Source organism: Emys orbicularis, chromosome 13 (assembly GCF_028017835.1).
Source record: "Emys orbicularis isolate rEmyOrb1 chromosome 13, rEmyOrb1.hap1, whole genome shotgun sequence".
NCBI lineage: Eukaryota > Metazoa > Chordata > Testudines > Emydidae > Emys > Emys orbicularis.
The window spans coordinates 36814390-36821065 of NC_088695.1; positions in this window are offsets into that span (position 1 = coordinate 36814390).

Below are 6676 nucleotides of genomic sequence, written 5' to 3' on the forward strand. Positions count from 1 at the left end.
GGGAATAGAACCAAGGTGTCCTAGTTCCCACCCCTCCACTAGAGTGCAGCTGCTTTCAAAAACTTGGGGAACATTCAGAATCACACCAATTTATTTTTCTCTTGCTGATCTGTCTGTCAGGTAAAGGGAACGGTAAGGAATCTTTCCCCTAAAGGGGTGTGGCTTGATGTCTGCATGGGCAGAGGTGGGCTTTTTTTATGCCATGCATCAGTGTGGGCAGGTGCCGTCTCACCAATGGCTTTACAGAGCCCCAGTCAGGAAAGCAAGCCTACCCCCCCTTCTCCAGTAAACACAAGTGTCAAAATGCCTGGGTAGCGACTGAGAGCATGTGGGCCCTGCACTTGTTCTCCTACCTGAGGCCACGGCCAGTTAAATACAACAAAATGAAATCCCAGGGAACTAATGTGCAAACAAATAAAATGCTGTGAAGGAAAAGTACAGGATTAATACGAGCCTCTGGGACTTATGGGACATGAAATTAAATCATCATCACTGAAAATCTAACTTTGGCTGGGGGTAGGAGGGCAGAGGGCATGAGCTCTGCCTGTTCTAGCCTACGTTCCTTTCTCCAGGCCATGCTGCACTGCCTGTGCTCCCTGCCCTACGACCTGAAACAGGAGCAACTAGCACTTAATGATCTGCCCTTGGGAACAGTTACTGAGCCATAAGAAGGTAAACACACACCCACACACACTAAAGCCAAGAGGAGATGTTCTGGTTGGTATTGTTTGCTAGGTTCCTAAGCAGAGCTGTTGTCTCCCTGACAGATCACCCCACCATCCTCCCAGGAGCAGCCGCTGGAGCCTTCTGAGCTGAAACTGCCGACGTTTCATTTCTTTCCTTAAAAATCAATTGCGCTGGGGGTTGCAGCCAGCTGACGTGGTTATTTGTACTGGCCACTCAAGGTTCTTTTCCTGGGCAAGGGCACAAGTGTGCAGAGCTGCTGGGGCAAGGCAGAGGGAAAAGGGTAGCAGCGCCTGGGTGAACCTCTGCCCCTACTGCAGTGACTGACCAAACCCTACTAGTGGTGGGATTCACTCTGGCTTCAGGTTTTTTTAAAGTGCATGTGGTGCTGGAGAGAAGTTACAGCCCTGCTGCTTGTGGGCCGATCCTTACCTATGCGATTGCCCTGGGACCATAGAAAAGGTGTCATTGACCCCTTGAGAATACTCTTGGGCCAGAAGGCTCTGCCAGCAGGGGGCAGAGCAGGAGCATTACAGGAATATGCTGTGCTGTTGCTATTATCTCCTGTCCGGGGCCCTGGGAAGCAGAGTAAGCGAGAGCAGCCGTGAGGGCATGGTCACAGGATCGAGGGACCACCAAGGTCTCTTAAAGATGCTTTTCTCCTGTTCCTGTGTGAGAGAGGAGAGCAGAATAATCGTGAATCACTCCCTGCAATTCTGTTGCCCCTTAGAACAAGCTGACCATAAGCACCCTCTACTCTGCTGATGGGCCATTGTCCTGCCCTGAAGGGACATCCACCAAGCTATGCTTCTTCATGCCTTGGCCTCTGGTGAAACCACCCACCAGAGCCATGGCAGGGTCTGGCCCTTGGAGCTGTGGACACATGGGAATGGGAGTGACAGCACTTTGTTTCTGTACATGGTACAAAGGGGAGCCTGTGGTAGGTGCTGCGCTATGAAAGGTGATCAACCAGGCAGCAGCTGGTAATCAGTCACAGGTATAGAATGTAAGACCAGAATGGACCATCAGCTCATCTAGTCTGACCGCCTGGTATCACAGGCCACTAAACCTCACCTAGCATCTGCACACTAAACCCAACAACCCAACCTGGACCACAGCAGACTAGCCTATTCGGTGCCATAGGGCGAGAGCAGGCTGGAGTAAGGTACGTCAGTGGGTGAGGCCCCTGCCTAGGAAGGGAAATGGTTAGGTGAGCTATATCCACATGTCTGCAAATGACCCACACGCTGCAGAGGAAGGTGAAAAGCCCCCTAATTCATCCCAAGTATGTGAACAAGAACCAGCCAGTCAAGCACCTGAGAGAGACACTGCTTGGTGCCATCTTGGAGCAATGCTCTGCATTGTCCAATGTCTCATATCCAGCCGGGGCCACCCCTGATGCTTCAGAAGGAGACAAAAAAGAAAACAAAAAACACACAGTCCATGAGGAGGGCACCCTTCTGACCACTGCGGGGGGCCAGCTGAAGCCATGAGCTTCTGGGAATGTCAGCCATAAGGCCAGGGCTGCCTGACAGAGAGGAGAAAAAGGGAAAGAGGGAACTGGATACTCAAAAGGGGCCAGAGAAGGGCACAATACCAAAGCCCCCACAACACCACCACTCACACCTTTGAGAAGGCAACTTTAAGAGCATCAAGGAATGAGAGGAACTGAACTGGAGCTCATGCTAGAGGGCCAGTTACACCCTACGGAGCGAGTGGTTTATCTTGTTTAGGACACACCACTGCAATCCCTAAAAAGCAGGTGCTGTTGGAGCACCTCTCCCCACCCGGATGAGGCTCAAGACTGTCTCTAAAAACCCCAGCTCCCCAACCTGGCGCACCTTAGTCACCCTGACCCACTAGCGGCAGCCAGCCTGAAGAAGAAGAAGACCGGCCAGGAGAGAACAGGACTGCGGCACTAGCCAGCACATTGCTGCTGCTGGTAAGCGCGAGGCGCTGCTGGACGCCCAGCTGAGAGGGAATTATGATAAGCAAAGCTTGTGGGCACAAGGGCAAGGGTTGTCGTGGCAGTGTCGTCATCGGATAAGTAAGATGCCAGCCTGAACAGCTTACAATAAACTCTGTGTGTCAGGCTGACGCATGGTGGCTTTGCAGGGCTAGGCCATGGCGCTGTTAAGGGGTCTATTGCTAGCCGGCTTGCGTGAGCCGGCCTGACCAAAATGAGTCACGCTACTGAAGGCACTGGCCTACTCACATGAGTAAAGGTAGCAGGCCCACTTCCTGCGCGTGCATCCTGTCAGCGAGCAGGGCTCTGAGGAAAGCACGTGCAGCTTCAGAACAGTGAGCTGTACACAATAACAGGCGCGTGTTTGCAGCCAGCTGGCACTCTTGGTCACTCAGTCCTCCAGGGCCCACAGGGCAGGAGCTCGCCAGTATGCGGGGGCTAGTTCAATCACTGTAGGCAACCATCGCTGAGGACTGTTCTATGTGAGTGCCCTTGACCCACTGCTGGGCAGGCCAAGACACACCAGCAATACAGTTGCCTAAATCACAGCCCACAGTCGGCTGCATCAAAAGCTGTAGAGCAGCCCAGCAGTTCAAAGGATATGGCTACAGTGCCATTAGACACCTGCAGCTGGCCCGTGCAGGTTTTGGAGACCTGGTGACAGTTCTGCCTAAAAGTGGGGGGAAACCACGAGGCCCCACCCCTGCCCATCCTCTTCCCCCCGAGACCCCCGACCAAGCTGGAAGTTGGAGCCGGGCCGGGGAGCCCGGGCTCCTCCACCTGCCCCAGGTGAGGTGTGGGGGGGGGCCTGAGAGCACCCCCCCCAGCCCGTGTCCCTGCCCCCCCCCCCCGGGCTCTCCTCCCAGGGCAGATAGAGGGTCCGTGGCTCCCCACAGCTGCCTGCATGGCTTTTACCCCCACCCCGGCTTCAGCTTCCGGTGTGGCCTGGCCTGCCCTGGAGGGAGAGTGTCGGGGGGGGGTGGTTCAGGGGCTGAAGAGCCACAGCCGGGCCATGGGTAAGAGCCGCCCAGGCAGCTGTGGGGAGCTGTGGACCCTCCATCTCCCATGGGCAGAGGACCCCGGGCGATGGGGACATGGTCCGGGGCTGCTCTTGGGCCCCACCCTGCGGGCAGATGGTGGGGCCATGGCTCCCCACAGCTGCCTGGGTCACTCTTACCAAGGCCAGACTCCAGCTTTGGGCCTGGTGGGGGGCAGCACCCCGGGGAGGAGGGGGCTGGGCCGATGGTGAAAAGTGGACAGGACAGGCCCTTCCATGGTCAAAATGGGAGCCGTGGCCTCATGGCGCTTCAACCACCCCTATTCAAGCACCCCTGCCTGGAGAAGGCCTATGACCGTGTTCCCCGAGATGTCGTGTGGGAAGTACTGCAGGACTGTGTGGTGCCGCTTTTGCGTGCTAACTGGTCCTTCTAGTCCTGGAAGGAGAGGTGTGTTCGTATTCATGGCACTGTCGAGTTCGTTCAAGGTGGGGGTTGGGCTCCACCAAGGGTGTGTCTTGTCCCCGCTCCTGTTCATGATTTTCATGGCCAGGCTAGCAAGGCACAGCCGAGCTGTGCCGTGTAGCCAGTACGGGGACGCAGCTCTGCTGGTTGCAGCTGATGTTGTCCTTCTTGCTTCTTCAGACTGTGAGCTCCGATGCGCAGTCCAATGGTCTGCTGCCAAGTGTGAAGTGGCTGGGATCAGAATCAGCGCCTCCAACTCAGAGGTCATGGGCCTCTCCCGGCAGAAATGGACTGTTCGCTCCAGGTGATGGGTGGGGAGCAGCTGCCCTTAGGGGAAGAGTTCAAGTATCTAGGGGGTCTCGTTCACGCCTGATGGTAAGCGGGCATGGGAGATTGCCTGGCAGATTAGTGCAGCAACAGCAGTGATGTGGGCGCTGTACTGAGCCGTGGTGGTGAAGCAGGAGTTGAGTTTGCACATGACACTCTTCGTTTACAGGGCGATCGATGTCCCCATTCTCATCTATGGTCATGAACTTTGGGGGCTGACAAGATCGTGGGTACAAGCAGTGGAAATGAGGTTTCCCCGCAGGATGGCTGGGCTTACTCTCCGAGACAGGGTGAGGGGCTCGGCTAGTCAGGAGACCCTCAGCGTAGCGCTGCTACTTCTCCAGATCGAGAGGAGCCAGCTGAGGTGGTTCGGGCACCTGAGAAGGAGGCCCCCTGGGAGGTTTCCTTTGGAACTCTACCGGCACGGCCTACTGGAAGAGGCCCCAAGGCCGACCCTGGACATGCTGGCAGGATTATACCTCCCGGCTGGCCTGGGGATGCTGGGGAATCCCCCAGGAGTAGCTGGCACTTGTCGCGGAGGAACGGGCAGTCTGGGCCTCCCTACTCTCCGTGCTGCCACCGCGACCTTCACCAGGAACAATGGCATAAGGAAGAAGAAGAAGCTGGCCCGTGCTAGCTGATTTGGCCTCATGGGCTTGGGCTAAGGGGTTGTTTAGTTGGGCTGTAGCCTGAGCTCTGGGGCCCTCCCACATTGCAGGGTCCTAGAACCTGGGCTCTAGTCCAAGCCTGAATGTCTACACCACAATTAAACAACCACGTAACCCGAGCCCTGCAAGCCCGAGTCAGGTGGCATGGGCCAACCACAGGTTTATAGCTGCAGGGTCGACAAAGCCAGACTGGCCAGTTGCTCACTAGCTAAAGCAGATGTTCCAGCAAGCCCCCCCCCCCCCCCCCCCCCAAGCGGGCAGTCAAAACCCTCACCCGTATACTGGAATTCTCCCCAGCTGGCACTAGAGTGCACAGGAGCCCACACTGCAGCCACCGCTTTTGCCACCATCTTCTCCCAGACGAGGCGGTTAGAAGCTGGGTGGTAACTGGGAAGCATTTCACCACGTCAATGGGGTCGGGGCAAACCCTTCGCATGGCTGAGGCTGGTCAGTGCCAGCCCCTGGCTAAGCAAGGTGAGGATAACGCCTGCCAGTAATGGCCCCCCACAGACACAGTAATGGCTTTACACGCCTTGCATGGAGAAATGTTGGTGCCATACATGAGGAAGGGGGGGGGTGTCTCAGAGAACCCAGGAATTCAGGGACACAGACATCAAGGCAACCCCCGACTGGAGTAGACAGGCCATCAGCTCCATACATGTCGTGGGGGGAAGGAAGTGCCGGAGGAAAAGCATGTACAAAGAGACTAGTGCACACAGACACAGACTCTACCATACATGGGTGGCGGGTATCTTAGGCCAGGGGAGGCTAAGCCGCCCCTAACCCAGGCCGTGGCCCCCCCCCCCCACACTCCCCCACACTCCGCCACCACCCCCCCGCCGCCACCCCCCCGTCCCCCCCGCCAGGCCCTGCTCTCGCTTCTCCTCTCCCCTGAAACTGGTGAGGGCTCAGCTCCAGCCGGCGGCCTGGGGGGTCAGGCCTGTGTTCAGGCTGGCTGGGAGTCTGGGACACCTGGGGGTCGGGCCAGCAGCCTGGGGATCGGGCTGGCTGGGGCGGGTGGGCCAGGGCTCCCTTGGCTGTGGTGGTTGGAGCTCAGGGCTCCAGGGGTGGGTGCGGTGGGGGGCTTGGGACTCGGGGGGGGGGGGGCTCAGGTGGAAGGGGTGGGGTCGGGGGGGGGGGAGGTTAGCCGCCCCAAAGGGAGCGTTCATGGGCTGCTCATGCTAACAGTGTTAATTTTCTTCTACGTGCTAAGGCCCAGAGCCTCAGAGGTATTTAAAGACTCTCTCCCCCCCCCCCCACTCCATTGAGTTCAAATACCTTGGGGAGGTGATAATGCTCTGAGGCTTATTGATAATTCATATTATTCTTATCCTGACGCACGGGTTCTATTTCTGCCTGGCTCACAGCTCGCAGCGCTGGAAAATACGCCGTGTCGGTCCTAGGCTATTAGAGAGACAAGGTGGCTGAGGTAACAGCTTTCACTGGCCCGGCTGTCGGTGAGAGAGCCAAGCTTTCGGGTGCACACAGAGCGCTGCCTCACGCCTGGAAAAGTGCTGGACCAGGTGCCCTGGGGGAGCTAGTTCTCCTCCCCTTTCTGCTGCTTCCCCCAC